At 38.9% G+C, this 22,886-nt stretch overlaps 1 long non-coding RNA gene across 1 annotated transcript; it reads right to left on the minus strand.

The window, feature by feature from the left end:
- Window positions 1–3,916: 3,916 nt before the first annotated feature.
- On the minus strand, window positions 3,917–21,090 carry LOC148130486 (uncharacterized). The gene is made up of 2 exons (XR_015749943.1): window positions 20,666–21,090; window positions 3,917–6,710 (listed from the first exon to the last, which is right to left on the minus strand). It is a non-coding gene; the product is annotated as an uncharacterized LOC148130486 (long non-coding RNA).
- Window positions 21,091–22,886: the final 1,796 nt, after the last annotated feature.

Below are 22,886 nucleotides of genomic sequence, written 5' to 3' on the forward strand. Positions count from 1 at the left end.
TAGTGGTTGACATTTTGAACTTTCTAAAGATATCTTTCAATACTATCATCAATTATATCAATCAATCTCCAAAGAGTGTCAATTTATATCAAATATTTCAATTTCAATAACATATATCAATCTATGTTTTGTTATCTATATAGCACTACAGTTCTAGTATAAACTAATTAAAAGTATATATAAAGAATCTATATAAATGTAATATAAAAATATTATCCAAAATGATATCAATGATAAGTCCGTCTATACACTGTATTCCACCTTATCTTTGCTTGATTATATAATTCTAGAATAGGCTAAATAAAAGTAAAAATCTAAAGTACCTATATATAACTGTAAATAATTATCAAATAAACATCAGGAAAATATAGCTAATATGGATAGAATGAATAGCTTATATAGTTAATAGTTTTAGTATATGTAATATAAATAGAGTAAATGTATAAGTAAACATATAAATATATATAATTATATTTATTTTTATTTATTTATTTTTATTTGTCAATTGCTTACAAGATAATAGGTATAAGTAAAAACATAGTTATGAATACATGGATACATATAAGAAAAATAAAAAATATATAAAAGAAACAATAGGACAGGGACGGTAGGCAGGTTGGTGCACTTATGCATGCCCCCTACAGACCTCTTAGGAAAGGGGTGAGGTCAATAGTAGACAGTCTAAAGTTAAAGTTTTTGGGGTTTGGGGAAAAAAACCACAAGAGTCAGGTAGAGTATTCCAGACATTGACCACTCTGTTGCTGAAGTCGTATTTCCTGCAATCAAGTTTGGTGTGATTAATCTTGAATTTGTATCTATTGTTTGCTCTAGTGTTGTTATGGTTGAAGCTGAAGTATTCATTGACAGGTAGGGCATTGCAATGTATGATTTTACATACTATACTTAGATCGGACCGAAGGCGACATAGTTCTAGATTTTCTAGGTCTAGAATTTCGAGTCTGGTGGCATAAGGTATTCTGCAACGAGTAGAGGAGTGGAGAACTCTTCTTGTGAAATATTTCTGGACTTTCTCAACTCTGCTAATATCAGATACATAATGTGGGTTCCAGACTGATGAGCTGTATTCGAGTATTGGTCTAGCAAATATTTTGTATGCTCTAGTTATTAGTGTAATATTACCAGAGAAAAAGCTACGTAAGATTAGGTTAACAACTTTTAATGCCTTTTTGGCTATGTAGTTACAGTGGCCTCTAGCACTTAGGTCATTTGAGATGAATACTCCAAGATTCTTGACAGAGTTTGGCTCATCAACAAGGTCTTGACTATTCAGCTTGTATTTTATTTTGTGATTTTTTTTTGCCAATATGTAGGACAGAGCATTTATTTGTTGAGATTTGAAGTTGCCATTTGTTTGACCATTCTGATACATAGTGAAGGTCTTTTTGAAGGGTAGCAGTATTGCCTGTGGTGTTGAATAGCTTTACATCATCAGCGAAGAGAACGCAGTTGCTCTTGATATGATCACAGAGGTCATTTATGTAGAGTATGAAGAGAGTTGGTCCTAGAACACTGCCTTGGGGGACACCACTGTTGACAGGTACAGAATTTGATAGGACACTCCCAATTTTGATCATTTGTTGTCTGTTTGACAGGAATGCTTCTATCCAGTAAAGCAGGTGTCCAGAGATACCATAAGATTTTAGTTTTAGTAGTAGTTTGTCGTGTATCACTGAATCAAAGGCTTTACAGAAGTCTATGTGGATTGCGTCTATTGCTTTGCCCTGATCGAGTTGTGTAGTCCATATGTTTTTGCAGTGTAAGAGTTGCAGTTACATGATAGTTTTTTCCTAAAACCAAATTGTTTATTAGAGAGTAGGTTGTTTGTTTCTAAGTGGAGGATGATGGTTTGGTTAATACAGTAATTGATTCCATGACTTTACAGGTGACGCAGCATAAAGAGATTGGATATATAAATCAGTTAATCAGATATAAGATATAGAATATATAATTATGTGATTTGCTTGAGTATTTAATTAATTTGCCAGTATTTAATCAGTTCTCACTTCTTTCCTTACTCATCGTCAAACTACTCTCCGCACTTCTTCTGCTTCATCACTTTATTTAACTGTTTAGTCTCTTTCTCTATCAATTTACACAGCCACTGGCCTCCTTCAAAATGGTTCCTCTTGTCTGTTTCCTCCCCTCAGAAGAACTCTTATCTGGTGTTTCTCTGTGTATTAGTGTCTATTTAATATTTGTTCAAGATTTTCAAATTATAGAGTTCAATCTTCTTCTGTTCTTCCAAGCCTCCACCTCTCTCCAACTGCCAAAATACATGCTTTGTCAATCTCCACTCTGCTCTCACACCAATTCGGTGACGCCACAGTCTATTTTCCCTGGAGGCTTTCTGTTAGACATGCTTCTCAGGACTCTCTTCTCTTACCTCTCCAAGCTGTTGAAGTCCGCTGTTTCTCCTCCGATGTCTTCACATTGATCCTCACTCTCCTGCTTCCCAATCACAGCTGCTGTCACAGCTTTGGACCCCCCCTAATCGCCGGGTTTCTAACATGCCAGTTTCAAGGGGTTTCCTTTCGCCGTAGCAGGAGGTTGCTTTCCTCCTCGCTACCCTCGAGGCTTCCCCTCTAGTTCGCGCTTCTCTCCAGGATCCACGATGCCCTAATGGGCTCCCAGTCATGAAAAATCGGATAAAAATGCTCTTTGCTCTGCTCCACTGCACTGTCAACACCAGAAGTCCCAGGCCTTGGTGTTTTATTGCTCTTTTGTCTCTTAATCGCTTCTGTAAATTCCATTATATTTATTCTTTCATTCAACATGACTTTAACTGTTTCAGGTACTTTAGGGAGTCCAGATTGTTCCAAATATTGTTGTATTTTATTTTTTGGAACTTTCTCCTGATCATACAGTCTCCCATAATACTCTTCTATTATTATTATTTTTATCCTCATTCTGATAATAAAAAATCCCTTTCTCATCTATTAACCAATGTATCATTTTCCCCCTTTCCTTTTTCCAGGATGCCAATCATCTTCTTGGTTTGTTCTCATTTTCAAAAAGTTTTGTTTTGCATTTTTAATTTTTTGTGCCAGTTTAACTTTTTCTAACAGACTCATGCTGTGTTTTATTAAATCCATTTGATTTTATAATTTCTTTTTTGTGGTTCTTTCGATAATTCCGTTTCTACTCTTTTATATTCTTCCTCTAGCATTTTCTTATTTTGTTTCTTCTTATTTTTCTTCCCCGTGTAAGTTATAGCTAATCCCCAGATATACGCTCTAACAGTATCCATACAGTTTGCAGTGAAGTCTCTCCTTTCCTGTTCTCTTTGAAGAAAAAGTCCAATTCTTTTTCCATATTTTGTATAAATTCTTTATCTTTCAATATCACTTGATTCAATGTCTACCTGTTTTCTTTTTTGTCCCTTCCATACAACTTTTATTGGATTGTGATCTGCCCATACATTAGGTTCTGTTTCTCTCTCTTGTACACATTTTCAAATCTGAGGTCATCCATATCATATTTATTCTAGACCAGGATTACTACTCTTATAGTCAAGATCTGTACCTACAATTGCATTGACGTCTCCTACCACACAAATATTTTCATATTCCAATTCTATAGTTTTCTTATAAAGTTTTCCATACAACTCATCTTGTGTATATTACTATTAACAATATATGTTTTTGGTTCATTGTTACCTCCATCATCAATATTCTCCCATCTTCATCTGCAAAAATTTGTCTAGCCTTTATTGTTTCTTTAATATATAGAACCACCTCCCTTTTCTTTTCGTGTGCTAATAAAAAATATAGTTTCCCAATTTTGGGATACTCTAATAGTTTACTATATTGTTTTTTAATATGTACCTCTTGGAGACAGATCAAATCTAATTTCAGTTTTTCTAATTCTAATAGCTCAAATAGTTCAAATTTCTTTAAAAAAAAAAAAAACTTTGATTACAAAACCAAAATATCAAACAAACACAACACACAGAAGAAGAAAATAAATAAAAAAAAGAAAATGATTAAAAAACTAACAATTCTACTATCGACAGTCTATGGTTCCTTGTTTGTTATCAATATTGGTGATACATTTACAAATACATCTTATTGCGAATATATAATTATGATTTACATTTTACGTTATTTACTAATATATTTTCTGTTTTTGTTCTATCCAATCATACCAGCATTCCCAGCTTCTATAATATTCTGATGTTTCTTTTTCCTTAAGTGCTAAGGTTAACTTGTCCATCTCTGCACAGGCTGTTATCTTCTGTATAACCATCTCCTCTGTTGGAATATCTGCTTTTTTCCAACACTGTGCAAAGGTTATTCTGGCTGTGGTAAGAATATGCAGTATTATATATTTAACATTTTTAGCCCTTGTATTCTTGGATGCACAGAAGGCCTTTGACAATTTAAATTGGCAATTCCTAATTCAACAAATTTACAATATGAATCTAGGCACTAAGTTTGAAAACATCATGACTACAATTTATGATTCACAAAAGGCGAATATTATAATTAATGGAGAGTACACGCGCTCAATAAAAATAGAGAAAGGAGTCAGGCAGGGATGTCCATTATCCCCCCTGCTCTTCATATTATCTTTGGAAACATTGCTTACACGAATTAGACAGAACCCAGGAATAAAAGGACTAAAAATTAAAAAAGAAGAATATAAACTCCAGTCATTTGCGGATGATATGGTATTTTTCATAGAGGCACCAATTGAAACAGGTCAAGAATTACTGAAAGAGTTAGATCAATTTGGGGAAGTTGCAGGGCTTAAAATTAATAGGGAAAAAACGAAATTAATAACTAAAAATTTAACAGAAAAACAAAAACTAAAATTGGAAAGGATAATGGGATTACAAATAGTAAAAAAAGTTAAATACCTAGGAATTTGGTTGACGGCTCAATGCAGAACTCTAATGGAAAATAATTATAATAAATTATTACAACAAGTTAAAAAAGATTTAGAGATATGGGTTAAATTGCAAATCTCATTAGGGAGGATTGCCACTATAAAAATGAATATTCTGCCCAAATTTATTTACTTATTCCAAACAATACTAGTACTACTGAACTACAGTTGGGTCCTGTTTTCTGAACATGATGGTGATTGAACTGCATCATCTCCCTCATATCTCCTATTAACACAAATTATTCCTTGTGATATAATTATTATATAGTGTCTTCTAATAATCTTTTGGCTCAAATTTGGATCCTATAATAATGCCTTTTAAACTATCATTCTGTAAGCAAGGAAATATTCTACTTAGGATATCAGGCATTCATATAACATATGCAAGGTGTCAGGATCCCGGCACTTAACCCCATTTAAATCATGAGTCTCAAGCCAAACTTCCAAAACTTCAAAAAGATTTATTAGGAGTTAAAAAGTCTGGCATTGCCTGGGTGTAGCCGACTCTGAGACACATCATTCATTGTCACCCTTGACCCTGGTTTTCCCCCACCCCATGGGTGTATCGTAATTCATATGCTCCAATGGGACACATCCATAGCCAAGAGTCATCAATCATGTTCTCCAGTTAGAATTTTGCATGGCAGAAACTTTGGTCACCTTGTTACTATCTTTGAAAACATTTATGGAATGCAGATGCTGCACTGCTCTCCCCCTCTTTCTGTTAGCAACTCTAAAAGACCATAGAAATATTTTATGAGTTGACATTCAGCTCCCCTCACTTCTTGAAGGTGACCTGTACAACACAAAAAGAAAACAAATTTATTGCAGGTCGGACTTAGGGTTGCAAACCACCCTCAAGCTTGTTTGGGTTTTCTGTATGGAACCTTGTCACAAGGTGATTGGCTTGGACGTTCCTACTCTTTACCCAAAATGCCTCTGATAAGGGGTAGCCCTTCTCTTGTGGAAGGTTACTAGCTATCCTCTTGCTTCTCCCTCCAACCCCTCAGAAATGGCATTCACCATGGCTCTAGGGGAGGTGTAGAGCTTTCTAGGTGGATAGCTTTCTAGGTGGATCTCAGCTTAGTCAAGGAATAGAGCTAGCTGGTCTGGGTCCCCATCAAATTTTCCCCTGAATCAGGGCAGTTTGTAGAGCTCTGCTCTGCCCTCTTCCTGTCGCCCTCTGTAAATCTGTGCTTGAGGTGGCTGACCTTCCTCCCCGGCTCTAGTTCGCACAAGAGGAGGGGGCTGCCTGCTGCATGGGTGAGGCACTGGTTGCTGTTGTGGGCTCTTTTTTCTTTTCCTGGGTAGAAGAGGGAGGCTGTGATCTCACCGGCTTCTCCTCACTTCAGAAGGCTCTGTGGAAACTCGTCTCTGTTTTGGGCAGCATGATGGGCCATCATCTCTAATGGTAGCCCAGTCAAATTCCTCTCTCAATTGCTCTATGGATCTCCCCAGGGATCCTGTCAGAAGCTTTGGGGCTGTGGCTTGTTCCCAGTCCCACATCCATTCCACTCTTCCCAACTCGCTCAGGGGCCTTCCTCCCTTTTTGGGATAGGGGAGCTCAACTTCCGAAATTTTAGGGAGTTTTGTTTCCCATTAGTACTTATCTGTTTTTCTTGCCTTCACTGGATCAGGTTTCTCCACTTCGGCTGTAGTTACATCATCAGCTTCTGTTTGCATTTGGGTAGTTTGGAGCAAATCCTCCTCTGACACTGCCCCCTTCTGCCGTGGCTGCCTGACTTTCTCTCCACACATTCCAGATGTCAGGAAGCAATGGAAGAGGCCGGGCGTCAGTTGTCCTGGTAATGATGATGAATTATGAGAGTCGGCTAGTTGTCAGGATCCTGACACTTAACCCCATTTAAATCATGAGTCTCAAGCCAAACTTCCAAAACTTCAAAAGGATTTGTTGGGAGTTAAACGGTCTGGCATTGCCTGGGTGTAGCCGACTCTGAGACACATCATTCATTGTCACCCTTGACCCTAGTTTTCCCCCACCCCATGGGTGTATCATAATTCATATTCTCCAATGGGACACATCCATAGCCCAACCATGCTCTCCAGTTAGAATTTTGCGCAGTAGAAACTTCGATCACCTAGTTACTATCTTTGAAAACATTTATGGAATGCAGCTGCCGCACTGCTCTCCCCCTGCCTTTCTGTTGGCAACTCTAAAAGACCATAGAAATATTTTATGAATTGACACAAGGTAGATTAGGAATAAGTTGGAATCTAGTACTTAGATCTGTCAATAGGGAACAGGAACTGGAGAAGTGGACAGTCACAGGTCAATTTTACATGTTTTCTATAAAAATGTTAAATCATACTTCCAGTTTAGATACAAATTAGAAGATAGATAATATACAGATATAAAATGATCAATTGGTTGTATCAGTGGTCCCCAACCTTTACAGCTTGGTGGCCTGGGGGAGGAGAGAGGGGAACTGACCTGCGCAAGTGGAAGGCTGGTGCATTTGTGCACACACCAGTCCGCCGCTTGCGCAAGTTGCGCTGCGCATGTATGCACTGACCCTTCACTAGAGCAAGCCTGTGTAGCCCGGTTCCCCTGATGTCCCCAACCTGGTGTATGTGCTTATTTGTGCCTTAATATCTGGAAATGATGTATTATAAATATATGTATACATTAAATATGTATAGTTATTTGACAGAAAACTACACAATATATTGGATAGGCTGCTAAGCCACGTGGAAACAAAATGCACTTGGCTAAGAAATGTTCAGATAATTCAATTCAATGTATTTCCGTATGTTCCACTTGCCATGCTGTTTCATATGTAATTTTAATAAACCTAGAAAATCTGTAATTGATTGGCTCTAATATGCATAATGCAATGAAAGTATAGGTGTGATGTTCTGTGTTTTACCATTAGGAAGCAGTCTTACAATATATCATTCTTATGAGAATAACCATCTTTCAGAATAGCAAAGCTTGGCTAAAGAACTAGAATACAGCTCAGACAAGGTTAAGAAAACAGTAAGAGCAATAACCAAGTAATTTTAATTATTACAGAATGATTTATGGAAGTGACAACTGCAAGGAACTGTAGTGGTATAACATAGCTGAGGAGTCAAAATTATTTCTATAACTCATTTTGTAAGTAGATCTACATGTAGCCAAAACATGTGACCAACGCTATCATACTTGTTATGTGCAGAAGCCTGTCTGATATATTTACCAGAACTATATTCAGTGCACAAATTAATGTGTGTTGTTTTATGTACCTAATATTAATTTACCATCTCATGAATTCAAGTCTTACTTTGATCCATGCAGATAGTTATAAGTTATAGGAAGGCAGATTCTGATTAAAGATTAGTAAAAAGCATCCTCACATCCAGGGGTCTCCAAACTTGGCAACTTTTAGACTTGTGGACTTCAGCTCCCAGAATGCCACAGCCAGCATGGGAGTTGAAATCCACAAGTCTTAAAGTTTGGAGACCCCTGCTCTAGAGCAATCTTTCTCAACTTTGACCACTTGAAGATGTATGGACATTTAACTCTCAGAATTTTAGCTGGCTGGGGAATTCTGGGAGTTCAAGTCTGCACATCTTTCAAGTGGCTAAGGCTGAGAAACACTGCTCCAGACAGCATCTACGGGATTCTCCTAAGTTTGAATTCTTGCACTTAGCAGAGAATTGGATTTTATGGTCTCAAAGGCCACTTCCAGTGATCGCATGATAGCAAAAACAAAATATAAGACACTGTAATTTTGAAATTAAATTATAATTATAAAATTTTAAATATAGTTCCAACATTATTTTAATGCATTGTTTCCCACAGCCACATGGTACAAACAAGAGAGGCACTTTGGGATTGAGTAGTTGCATATATTTATGTGTAGAAAGCCAAATGCTGTGTAAGGAACTGCAGAATGAAGTATGCTTTTCCTGAGAATTTATTCTGCCCAAGGGTTTTTCTATTGCATGTTTACACTGATGTTACAAGTTTGGAAACACTGCTAAAATGGAACAGTGTGAATGAAATTGCTGAGAAATGACTCCTGTCCATTCAGTAGAGCTACAATCCTTTTCAAGTGTGTTTGAAAGGTACTCTTTCTGAGTTTTTTCCTGAATGTTTTCTCTACTTTTACAAAATTTGGGATGCCTATCACCCAGATGTGCCAAATACTGATATCTCACCTGGGCCCGGATGATGCCATCTGGCTTTTGAAGGATTAATGTTTTAAAATTTAGGGCAGCTCAGTTGCTTTTGCCTTGTTCTCATATGAATTCTGTGCCTTTGTGATTCCACTATAGACTACACTAACATTGTTGGGCAAGGGAGATGTTGCAAGTCAACAGGCAACTGTTTTCTCAATTAAAGCAATTAAAAATGGAGGCAGTATCCCGAGTTTGATAATAGTACCTCCCTTTTCTCTCCATAAATGCACTATTTCTACCGCAACAGAACTAAACCAGAGGTGGTATTCAGCAGGTTCTGACCAGTTCTGGAGAACTGGTAGCGGAAATTTTGAGTAGTTCGGAGAACCAGCAAATACCATCTCTGACTGGAGATTTTACAGTATCCTTCCCCTGCCACATCCACCAAGCCATGCCCACAGAACCGGTAGTAAAAAAAATTGAATCCCACCACTGAACTAAATTCATTAAAATTTCTTACCTAGATAAGCAAATATAAAAGGGATGGAATGGAAGAGAAGCCAGCTCACCTGCATTCTATATTCGGATGCTTATCCCAGGTTTTTATGACAAATCACATTTGCTCTCAGAATGAATGTACTTGCTTTTTCTGATTATGGAGCCCTGGTGCATGAAAGATGTGAGCTAAAAGAAAGTGGTGCAATCCCTAGGGAATGGGACGTGATTGATAGCTTCAGCTTGCATATTGCACATATTTCTTTATGACCAACTATATAAGTAGCAAAACAAACAAATAATTTGGGGATATGGAAGATTCCCATTCTGTGGGATGCCAAAAAAAAAGTGCATGCATATGGAGCCAGCATTTGGAAAAATTTGTTCCTTTGGTTTGCTTTTGCTCTTCTTCCCCCTCCCCCCCTCTCCCCGCTGCCACTTCTTTTTCTTCCATTTGGCAGGAAACAAAAACCCTTGACTTCCCGTAAACTGCAAATGCCTTATTCTTTGTATTCCCCAAGTAGGAAATGTTGAAATCTTTCCAAGAAGTATATGGAAATATACTTTTATTTTGTGCAACATTAATGGATAGGAAATTATGCTATTGTTTCCGAATTGCTACTCGGACCCTTTTTAGTTAATAATGTTGTTGAAGTCTTTAATAAACATAGATACTAATGCAAACTAAACTAGAAGAAAAAAGAAAGGTAAAAGTTTAGAAATTACAAAAAAAGATCAAGACTAAAAAACAAAAGAAAAGAAAAATGGAAAGATAAAGGCAACTAAGACAATAATAAAGAAATGGCTTCCAGTCTTCATCATATTGAACATAAGCTAATATACTTATACTAACCATCTTTTAAAGTTACAAATCAAAAAGCTCTTCTCCCAATAGTCTTGTCTTTTCATCTATATGCAATCCAGAAATCATAATCCTTAAAATCCTAATTCAGTCAAAAGTTCATTAGGAATTCCCATCAATATGTAAATATACCATGGAGAAGATTGATATGTAAGGATAAAAGATATTGATTTATAGCAAGAGTAAGATGCAATGGTAAAAGAATAAATAAATATATATACTGAAAAATGTGAGGAGATGCAAAAGATGTCTTGATGTTGATAACAATATATAAAGTTTTATGTTTTTAAAATTTGAAAACGTAATAAAATTTATTTTAAAAAAGGAATTCCCATCCATATCAAACAGTTTATCCCTGGTCAAATAGTCCAATTTTATATTATTTTTGCTTGGCTTGGCCTTTGAATCGTTCTTATAGCATCACAGGATTTGATCTTTCATCATTCTCTGGCATTTAAAAGGAGTTTTCAAAGCTTTCACCAACCTACTTTGTAAATCCTATAAAGAGACATCATTCAGAATTTCTTGTTGCAGCTGTTCCATGTCTAAATTCTTTTCTTGATGAATCCTTTGTATATTACCATTTTTCTAATTTCAATTTTGTTGCCTTCAAACTCTATAATATGTATGCCAGTTAAAATAGTTTTAAAGTTTTTTCACATCATCCTCTAAAATTTTGTTAATTTAAATTTGTATCCTTTCTGAATCATTTGTTATTAATATTTCAGTCCAGGTTTAGTTTCAAAAAGCTCTTTAAAATAAGAAAGCTTAGCTTAGTCATTTAACTCTTTTCTGCCTGGTCTTTTAGTTCCCTCTAGTGTCCATTTGGAACCTTCATCAAGTCTAAATTGCTAATATGGGTTCTGCTTCATTCCTTTCCTATGAGTATATTATTTGATTATATATTTATTTTACAATCTATAGCAATATTAACCAATCTCTCTGGTTTCCCAATCTGCTTAACACTATTTAACACTCTCTTAAATCAAAAGCCCAAATCAAAAATTAATGCTTTTTGCCAATTACTTTAAATTAAGTCTGTTTACATTTTTTTTAACTCTGAAAAGGTAACATTCACCAGTTGTCACACTGAGCTCACCATTTTGAAAATCTCTAATATCTATCAAGTGGAACATTTCCAAATGTGATTAGAAAGTGAATTTACTGACTTCATGTCCTTATGAAAGGTTCTGCTACTCCTGAGAGCAAAGGTGTGATTTCCCTCAGCTCTTTATGCTCAAATTCCTCTGACATCACTGATGTATGGTCTTCTTGTGAACTGCTGCCATTCAAAGTGGGTGATCTCCCAAATGCCCCTTCTGTGGGAAGAAATGTGGGGCTGGAGCTTATCAGTCTGTTTCACAGTTGTTGTCATCTCTGCTTGTTCAAGGAAACATCTTCAATCAGCCATGACTCAAACTAGAAACTCTAAAATTCTGCGGACCCTTCTAACTGCTGCAAACACCAAGGATTTATTAAGATATCTACACCATAATCTCTTTTTACTTTCAGTTCCCTGTTGCTTTCTCTTCTAGGTTTGGTCCTCACTTCCCATAGTTTCCTCTCTGAAAAAACAAGCTAACAAACACAATCTAGGACACTAAACAGACCTGAAATAATACTGATGAACAGATAGCAAATACTCTCAAAAGCATAATTTTATAGTCCCCAGAGAAACAACTTGGGAATTGTTAAGTAAAATGTATGAAGAGCTCAATGACAGGAGGACCACAGCTTAACTATTTTTGTTTTTATGTTTTTTCCAACATACCTCGTGCTCTCACATAGGACTGATTATATATTTTAATTATACTAGAACACTTCTTTGTTTATCAGGCGAGTTACCTATTTGATTTTGAAGCATATATTTCAGTGCTATTAAATATAATCCAATATGCAAGATAGGCATTTCCACAACAAATCCAACAAACTACTCATTTAGATAGGATTGACTATTGATAAGCAGCTTCTCATTGTCAGCTAATCCTAAATTAGTTTTCTGTTCAGCTATTATTGAGCCACACTCCGCCGAGAGCAGGAATTGTGGAATCAGCACATATATCCGATTCATACAATTCATAAATATCATTAAAAACTCAAGACTTTTACTTCTATATTCATTAGCCACAACTAGCAAACATATTTTATTAGGACCTGCATTTATTAAATTAAATATTCTTCAATAATATTTAGAATTGTGAACAATTATTGAATGAAAGGTCTGTGACCTTGACTTCTTTGGTTTGAGGCTTAGTGATCAAAATGTATTTGACAAACTATGGTTATTATGACTCACTGAAAGAAAATCAAACAGTAGTTTCTGCTTCTGGTTTGTTCTACAAAACAGCTTCCAGAGCAAATAGAACAACAAACTTCAGTATTATGTTGCGGCATAAATAGCAATCTGGGATAGACTAGGAATTAAGACAGAATGTTCGACTGCTCCTTAGTACAAATGTTATGGGCTGCCATAAACCACTATTTATTGTCATCCTGTGTGTTAATTATCCCCTACATCAGTGATGGCTAACTTTTTCCGCATTGCATGCCCAAAGTGCGCTCGCATGCCTGCACCCATGATGCAATGTGCACGCGACTCCCCCTGCCCCCTGCGCATGCGCTCCCCCACTGCACACCTCTGTGCCTGCGCACACAACACCCCCCCGCATGCTGCATGCCTCTGCACATGCACGCGTGTCTCCCATGCACACATCTCCCCCCACGCATGTGCAGCAGATACCTGACAATCAGCTGGCTGGCGGTGGCGCGTGCACATGTACAGTGGGGCTCTTCCCGGCTACCTCTTGCATCTGGCAGAAGTGGCTCTGCGTGCCACTTCTGGCATATGTGCCATAGGTTCGCCATCACAGCCCTACATCAAGATGCTTATGATGCTCAGCTCTATTTCTCAATAATTTTAAGACTAAAAAGACAATCTACAGTGTCCGGATGTAGTAATGGTGTAGAAAAGGACCAATAAACAGACTGAATCACATCCCTTGTTGGTAGGTGTTTTCTGAATTTGGAAATTGGGTAGTCTATCTGTTCTAAATGAAACTTCTCTCAGAAAGAACAAATATGTAGTCAGGGAATGCTCCGAGTGTTATCACTAGCATTGAAACCTAAATAGCCTCTCTGCTTAGGGTAGTTTGTTGCCAGCAGAGTTGTCACATTAATTTTGTTGGACAAGAACAATCTAACTACAGTGGTTCCCCACAGATTACAACTGCTATAATGTGCTTTATGTGAAATTAATCTTGCATTTGGTCTGGAAGCCACAACTAGTGCAGGTCACAGTGATTGTTAAAGGAGACACATGACCATGTCACACACTAGCAACTGATTATTGGCTGCAAATTTACTATCAAGATTGTTTTTTGTTTGTCTGTTTTTGACCTACACCTTTCCTATTATAAACCTGACTGATCACTTAGTTAACAGAGATTCTGTTGCATTTGCCATACAACTGTTTAATTTTGTGATTCCTCACAATCTCCCCAGCCATCTAGAATTTTCCATGAAATCTCTCAGGTACCCATGAATACATCTTATTTAATATCTGAGAAGGTACATTATCTTCATTCCCATCTTCCTTATATAAGTGTTCTGGATGAGTTGCTTCACTTTATTTTTTTCATTTCTGACCTGAGGGGCAAATAACATGGGTTTTGTTATTTGTTAACTAGCATAGTTACCTTGTATTTTAATTTGATTTATTTTCTCTCTTTTAAAATGATGTTCAGATTTATTAGCTATTAACATTCCTAAACTGATAAACAAGCTTTTTCCTAACAACTACGCCCTTTCTGATGTCAGATCTCATTTTAATGAATATGGTGTGATATTATGGGATACAAATATGTAACATGTTTGATTACATGTAACTGATTTCCTATGGAAAGGGGAGGCTACTTTTATTCCGTCCAATCAACTTTCCTCTTGCATTTTCTTTGTTGGTGTTAACTATAAACAGAAGGAAAACATGGGGCTCAAGATTCTCTCCTCCTTTTTCATAGAGAGACCCACTTTATCAGGGTACCCTAATAAACTGCTTTTAAATGATCTCCCAACTCAGTTGCTTATTGGAAAGGTAAACTGAGGCAGAACCTAGAGTCAAATTTGGCTTTCACACCCCACCATTTACATTCATCTATTTTATATTGTTTTGTTATATTCTATCAAAGCAACATTCATTTTTACTAGTTTCACTGTAAACTGCCTCAAGATGCAACTGCATTGGAAGTGATATGCAAGAACCTTATAGATTTAAATGCATGAGTCTTTCAAATCCTCTACAGTATTGTAGAGCCAATTTCAATTATGAAAGAGACTAAAAATTAAAGAACAAAACTCTTTTCCGCAAGACTACAGACTCAATCTGGATTAGATCTGCTCACAGACAATTACCATCCAGTGACGTACTATCAAACCACATCTGGGCACATTATCAAATGTAGCATCTAGCTCTGCTGTTAGTTTTGCAAAATTAATATATTTCATAAGCATATAATGAAAAGTTTTCAGTGTGCAAATAGTATTGCCCAATGTGATTGTGTTTTGTTTTTCAAATCATGTTGTGCAAGCATAATCTAGAACAATAGTGATGCCCTCTAGATATGTTGAATAAGCTTTCATCATCTTCTCCTCATCAAATGCTAAAAAATGCTGAGAAAGAAGGAAAATTAACAAAATATTCCATTCCCATATCACGGCAAACAAAATAATTAGAATAACAATGCCATTCTAACATGAAACAAATCAAAGCAGAATCAAAATCACAACAGTTAAAACTGGAGATCATGTTTCAGCTTCTCTCTATAAACAGTATGAAGCAATTGCAGTGGGATAGAGATTTTAAAACTTTTATGCTGCTCCTTAGCACATTAGTTGATCTATGACTGAAGCCACAATAAGTGCCCTCTGTCAGAAATGGTGTAGGGCAGGGATGTCAAACTCAATTTCACTGAGGACTGCATCAGGTTTGTGTCTGACCTTGTGGGGCCAGAGTGGGCATAGCCAGGGTAACGTCACTTGTGTTGGGGGGTACTTGTGGTGGCCCAAGTGCTCTGCCAGCGAAAATGGGCTCCCAAATTCCGTTTTCAGCTGGGAAGGCCTCCTGCAACCTTCTACCAGCAAAAACTGAGCTTGGGAGAGCCATGTGTGGCCCACAAGAGTTCCATTTTCACTGGCAGAGGCACCACAGGCCTGTCCTTCACTATTTCCAGAGCAGCCCCATGGGCCATATCTAGCGCACCCAAAGGGCCAGATCCAGCCCCAGGTCTTGAGTTTGATACCCCTGGTATAGGGTCTCCTACTTGGGCAGTGTTGTGGTCCGCCGTCAGCCTGCAGAGACGACAGCAAAATCGGACAGTGGGGTAGAACATGGGCCAGTCTGGGAGTCTCGGAAGGACTCAGACAAGAATCCTGCATCGGATATAGAGATGGGGCCAGGGCCATCTGGGGAGTTATGTGCTGACTCCGGAGCCTCCAGAATCTGACAACAGCGAGGCAGAGGAATAAGAGGAGCCTGGGCCCAGTGTGCGTGTGCGCAGAGCTGCCAGAAGGCAAGAGCAGCTAAGACAAAAGGTGTGACTCGGGAGTAAGGCTTGGAGGTGATTGCCCCTCCCATAACATATAAAGGAAGTGCAAAGCGACAGGAACCTTTGCAGGAAGCAATGTTCACTCTGTTTGGATTAAACCTTGAAGCTCTGTGTGGACTTTGTACTTCGTTTGGCTTTTTACAGTTAATTTGGCACTTTAGTTCAAAGGAGATAAAGGTGGGTGCTTATCTCGAGAGACTGTTTGGGACTCAAATTAACATAATTTCCAGTGTTGAAATAAAACAAGAGTTGTTTGGACTAATCATGTGCTTAATTATGGTCTCAGGAAGCCTTGGTCAGAACAGGCAGGGGGTTGGACTAGATGACTCCAAGGTCCCTTCCAACTCTGTTAATTTGTTAAAGTCATGTGGGAACTACATAGCAGCTTAGCACTCAACAGTATTCACAGTTCCTTACCCAGTCATGTCATTTACACTTAAATCTCACTTATGACCATAATGCAGCCCGGAATTTCCATCATTAAGTCATAGGTCAAGGCACTCATGTGGCTGACCTGTTTTGACAAAAAAAAAATGGTGATTGGTAAACAAATACTGTCATTAAACAAATCCTTGTATTTCTATAGCTGCATTTTGCCAGAAACTGGCCAAAAAGGCTGGAAATAGGCAAAAAAAAGCCAGAAATTGGCAAAAAAAAGTTGTAAATCACAGTGATATCAATGCAGAATGCGGCAACTAGCCTAAAGATGATTTGATTGCCAAGTGACCAAAATGCAGTCATGTGATTGGGTGGGGAGGTTATAGTGGTCACAACTCCAGAACTAGATTGTAAATATCATTTGGGGAGTCTGTCGAAAGTTCCATTGTAACAAATGACTAGTCATCAAGCAAAGACTACCTGTAACATAAAGAAAAGTGATTCTAGTATTTGCCTAAAACAAACAATACGAGAATGATGTGCTAATACTATTAATTAGATGCAAGGAAGCCAATTTAAGCTTGATCTGAAAAAGTGCCAAACATCCCCATAGGATGTGCATATTAAAAAAATGAACTGAGAACTCAAATAGGCCTAGAGGACAAATCGGCCTTTCGTCTTTAAAATCATCTGTTACAACACTTTCAACCTCAGCAACTTTAAGATGTGAGAACTTCTAATTCCCAGGATTCTCCAGCCAACATAGAAAGAGTGTTCCATTGGTGGGATGACCACTTATCTCTAGTTTATCCTCTTTGAAGAGCTATATCTTCTACCTGAAGGGTAATGAGTGAAAGACCAAAAACTATGTAAAATAAAGAGAAGTTTGAAGCCACTCATCAACAGAGAAGGGACTAAGCAGCTTAAAGTAGATGCATGATTCACTTGTTCACAACTTTTCCCATTATAGTGACATCAAACCTAATTTGGTTTGATCCAGTTCATTTTCATTGACAATTCTTAATCTGCAAATCATCCACTTTTTAGCAAAAGTATTTGAAATTCAAACTTTGTTTGTTCTTCAAGACTCAGTTTATTAAAAGATGCCAATTCATATGGATTCCAAATGGAAGTGGGCACCAAAAGAAATCATAGAATCAAGTTCTCAATAAAGATAATTTGATAAAACTCTTCCCAAACTAGGTTTTATTTTTACATGCATTGTCCATCTTAAAAAAGAATTAAAAGAAATAAAGTTTAGAAATATCTGTGTTTGTAATTCATGTAAAGAAATGAACATTAATATATAGCTTTCAGGGTGAACTCTCCTAATGGACAGCAACATTTGCAGAAAAAGACAAAAGTCTAAAAATAAATGTGCACTGCTCTTGTATACCCAGAAATACCAAGGGGCAAATTTTCACTTTGCATATTTTGAAATGATGCGTTCACCCTTCTCTTCCACCTCCACAGAATGATTCATTATGATGGCCACTGGGTTACCAGCTAGCCTGGACCTAAGGCATTGAATAATGATGTAAAGACCCAGAGATTTAGAAGGCGCCAACTATATGGAGACTTATTACAACAAGCATTATCAGCCAGTTTTCCTCTTATATCCTCCACTGGCTTGGCAGATAGTAAAGAAGATGTAGAAGCCTACATTTTTCTAGAATTGCATGGTTTGGAAAGTGGAACAAAGCTAATACAACTGCCTAGTTTTTTTTTATTTATAAGCAGGGAAGATGATAAATTTTGGATAAGCAGATTCCTGCATTTTGGAACTCCAGATATGGCATATGATGCCCCCCTCCGAAGTCTTTTACCTACCTACAAACAAATGTATAGTGAGCAGACTAATGTATCATTTTAAAGTGTTAATTAAATTAATTAAGTACCTGTTTCCCTGACTGGGTCTTATTTTCTTTTAGGCCTCAAAATAAGTAGTAGGGCTTATAGAATAACAGAGTTGGAAAGTGTCAGAGCATTTGCAGTGACTGCTATTATGAGACAACCCAGGAGCAAAACACAGCGCACAGAGACTTAAACATTAAACAGTGGTGGTTTATCTACAACAGTTGTATACCGAAATATATGTGATAGGCAAAATACCTTTACAAGCAATCTTTCTTCTTAACTCTGCTCAGAGAACCTCTTACAAAGAATACTAGACACAAGGAGAGAGAACATGCCCTCAATAATGGCTGCCTTATATAGAACCCATCCCCAGTCTTAAAGGGAAATACCCATGCTATGCCGATTCATTCTTATTGCATCAGCCACATCTGGTAAGCTTCACTGCTGTTCGGCTCTTAAATCCCAAGACCTTAACAGAAGGAACCTTGGAGGTCTTCTAGTCCAACCCTCTGCCTAGGCAGGAAACCCTACACCACTTCAGACAAATGGTTATCAACATCTTTTTAAAAACTTCCAGTGTTGGAGCATTCACAACTTCTGGAGGCAAGTTGTTCCACTGATTAATTGTTCTAACTGTCTCTCCTTGATTAGTTTCCATCCATTGCTTCTTGTCCTGCCCTCAGGTGCTTTGGAGAATAGCTTGACTCCCTCTTCTTTGTGGCAGCCCCTGAGATATTGGAAGACTGCTATCATGTCTCCCCTAGTCCTTCTTTCATTAGACTAGACATACCCAGTTCCTGCAGCTGTTCTTCATATGTTTTAGCCAGGGGTGGGATTCAAATTTCTTAATAACCAGTTCTGTAGGCGTGGCTTAATTTATGGGTGTGGCTTGGTCATGTGACTGGCTGGGCATGACCAACTCAATGTCACTCACGTCAAAGGGTGCCTCACCTGGCCCCTCCTCTTCCAGCCATTCCTTGTCACACCCAGCTTCAACTTATCTATAGTTTTGTAAAAATGTTGTTCACCCTTTTTGGACTTTATTATCTACATACTACAGATGTACTTTCATGGACCACTGAAAGGAGGAAATGGCTCACATGCTTTGCCCAAGAGTGTGATAGGCAACAGGCTTTTAAGGGGCTGCCTCAAAGAAGTGGTGGGGGGCAATGTATTTTCCATAGAAGCAGAAGGCAAAACAAGAAGCAATGGATGGAAACTGAACAAAGAGAGAAGCAACCTAAAACTAAGGAGAAATTTCTTGACAGTGAGAACAATTAACCAGTGGACCTGCTTGTCTCCAGAAGTTCTGGGTGCTCCAACACTGGAGGATTTTAAGAAAAGACTGGACAGCCATTTATCTGAAATGGTATAGGTGCCCCACCCCAAAGTCCCTTCTAAATGTTATTCTGACACCTTTCCCAGGACCTCCACTCAGATCCAAAATGTGGTTGTGATACTTGATCAGAGCTCCTCTGTTTTTTTATATGCAACAGCGTTAGCATTTAGGACAGAGGTCTTCAAACTTGGCAATTTTATGACTTGTGGACTTCAACTCCCAGAAATCCTCAGCCAGGTTTAGGATCAGAGCTAAGTTAATTACTTTTCTATTAATACATAATCCCTTAAAAGGGCTCTCCTGCATGGTCTAATTCAGAGGTCCCCAATCTTTCTGGCACCAGGGACTGGTTTCATGGAAGACAATTTTACCATGGACATATGTGTGTGTGTGTGTGTGAGAGAGAGAGAGAGAGAGAGGAGGGGGAGGGAGTAAAGTATACAGTTTGGGAAAGAAGCACAAACAGAAGTGGTAAATTAAATAGTGGGTGGGCCATGCATGGAGTAAAATAAGTGTGGGGTTGTTACTTAAAGCCTGCCACCAGATAATTTTGTTCCAGTCCAGGGGGAAATCATAATAAACACACAGGGAAGACTTCACTAGAAAGGGCTTTATTTTGCTCCTGGAGAAAATCAGAATAAAGAACAGGAAAAGCTTTCACAGGAAGAAGCTTTTTTGTTCTGCTCTGGAAGAAAATTAGAAGACACAAAGAAATCTTCACTGGAAGAGGCTCTCTGCTTTTGCTCCAGAGGAAACCCCCAAAGACCCAGGAAAGCAGGAAGAGGGTAAATGACCACCACCTGCACTTTTCAGTGATTCAGCACAGTGATTCTCTTCCAGATTAGACCTGTAACTTTCTTCTAAGAAAGTGGGAAGAAAGGGGGGAGGAGAAGAGACAATTCTTACTCACCCTTCCAGCAAAACAAACTGAAGATCCAGCACGTTGATGAAGTGCTGACAAAGCCATTCAAAAGAGAAAAGGAGGGGGAGAGGCAGAGACACGGGTCAGCAGTCTTGGTGCAAACGAGAGAGTTTCCCTTGGAGACCCAGCACTTAAGGTGACATTACCCCCCCCACACACACACACACATACACACATACCTTGTTTCCGTCCAAAAAGGTTTTGGGAAAGCACTTGGTTGCAAGTTGGGCTGTTGCATGTTTGTCTTGCAAACTTGGAAAGGTGCAGGAAGGGAATCCATACCCAGTTGCAATGCTGGGAGAAGGAGAGGAGAAAAGTGGGGAAGAAGCAGAGGAATGAAGAAGAGGTAGCAGGAGACACAGGAAGCAGGAGGAGGAAGAGGAGGAGACGGCAGAAGCAGGCATAGCAAAAGGAGCAGGAGGAGGAAGGACCTGGAACTCAGTTGTTTCAAGCCAATTGCAAGCCCAGCTGCCGGAGAACCTTTACTGTGAGGGCAGGAACAAACTGAATGAAGCCCTTACATTCCAGCCAGTGGGAGGGAGAGCAGGCAGCCCTCGGGTGAGAGAGGCAAACTAATCACCTAATCGAGCAGCCTGTTCTCTGCCCTAATCACCGGCTGGATGGGCGTGGCCTGGGGTGTGTGACAGGCAGCACTCCTCCTGCACCCACCCCCCAAGCAAAAAAAGGCCGTTTTTAGCATAGCAAGCCTCCCTGGAGCCTCAGGAGACCCAAAATGGCGCATGGGGGGAGGGCACGGGGGTGCCCCCCCATGTCCACCCCCACCCCATTTTTGCGTTTGCAAGCCTCCCTACACTTACCTGGGAGCCAGAACCAGGCGCATGGTGACTTTTGGGAGGGGAGGGGTGGGCGGGGCCAGCTGGGCTTCGGAACTACCGTAGGCCAAACTGGATGTACAATTAACATCCGGTTCTCCTGAACCAGCCCGAACCAGTAGAATCCCTCCCCCCTGGTTTTAGCCTCCAGTCCCCTAATCATCTTTGTTGTTGTCTGCACTCTTTCTAGAGTCTCAGCATCTTTTTTACAACGTGGGGACCAAAACTGAATGCATTATAAAGTGATATTAACACTTCATGTGATCTTGAGTCTATCCCTCTGTTTATGCTGCCTAGAACTGTGTTGGCTTTTTTGGCAGCTGCTGCACACTGCTGACTCATATTTAAATGGTTGTCCACTAGCACTCCGAGATCCCTCTCACATTTACTACTATTGAGCAAGGGACCATATACACTGTACCTGTGCATTTGATTTTTCTTGCCTAAATGTAGAACCTTACTTTTTCACCATTGAATTTCATTTTGTTAGATAGTGCTCAATATTAAGTCTGTCAAGATCCTTCTGTATCCTAAGCCTATCTTCTGGAGTGTTGGCTATTCCTGCCAGCTTGGTGTCGTCTGCAAATTTTATGAGTTCCCCATCTATCCCCTTGTCCAAGTCATTGATGAAGATGTTGAAGAGTACTGGGCCTAAAACAGAGCCTTGGAGTACTCCACTGCATACTTCCCTCCATGTAGATGCAGTTCCATTGAGGACTACACATTGAGTTGGTCAGCCAGTTACAAATCCATCTAGTGGTGATGCTGTAACTCACATTTTTCTACTTTATCTAGTAGTAGGTTATGCTCTACTTTATCAAATGCCTTACTGAAGTCCAAATAAATTATATCAACAGCATTCCTCTGGTCAACTAATTTTGTCACTTTGTCAAAGAATGCAATAAGATTAGTCTGGCATGACCTGTTTTTAACAAACCTATGTTGGCTTTTGGTTATTACTTTGTTTGCTTCTAGGTGTTCACTGATTCGTTGCTTGATTATCTTTTCCAGAATCTTCCCTGGTATTGAGGTCAGGCTGTTAGGTCTGTAGTTTCCTGGATCTAATTTTTCCCCCTTTTTTGAAGATGGGAAGTATATCAGCTCTTTTCCAGTCCTCTGGCAGTTCCCCAGTGCTGCAGGATCTTTGAAAGATATAATTCAGTGGTTCTGGGTTCTCATCTGCCAGTTCCTTCAGAACCTTGGGGTGTAATCCATCCAGTCCTGGTGATTTGAACTCGTCTATGGTAGACAGGTGTTCACTTACCATTTTCTTCCCTATTTTAACTTGTAACTTCCTATTCTGTTTTTTGTGGTGCTGTTTTTGATAGGTTGGACTGTTTTTTCCCTTTGTGTAAAGACAGATGTAGTTCTGCTTTCTCCCTGTTGCAATCCCACCTCTGGCTGGCCCACTCACCCCACCACGCCACTCCTAGGACTTCCCCTGCGTGCCCCATTTTGTCTTCCAGATTGGTGCAGGAGGCCATCCAGATCCAAAATGGAGCACGGGGGTGTCATGTGGTCCCCCCATGCCCGTTTGGCTTCCAGGATGGTGCAGATCTTCCAGGCC

The sequence above is a fragment of the Notechis scutatus genome, chromosome 5, assembly GCF_049901735.1.
Source record: "Notechis scutatus isolate UNSWTSFEM ecotype Mainland chromosome 5, rNotScu1.2, whole genome shotgun sequence".
NCBI classification, from domain to species: Eukaryota; Metazoa; Chordata; class Lepidosauria; order Squamata; family Elapidae; genus Notechis; species Notechis scutatus.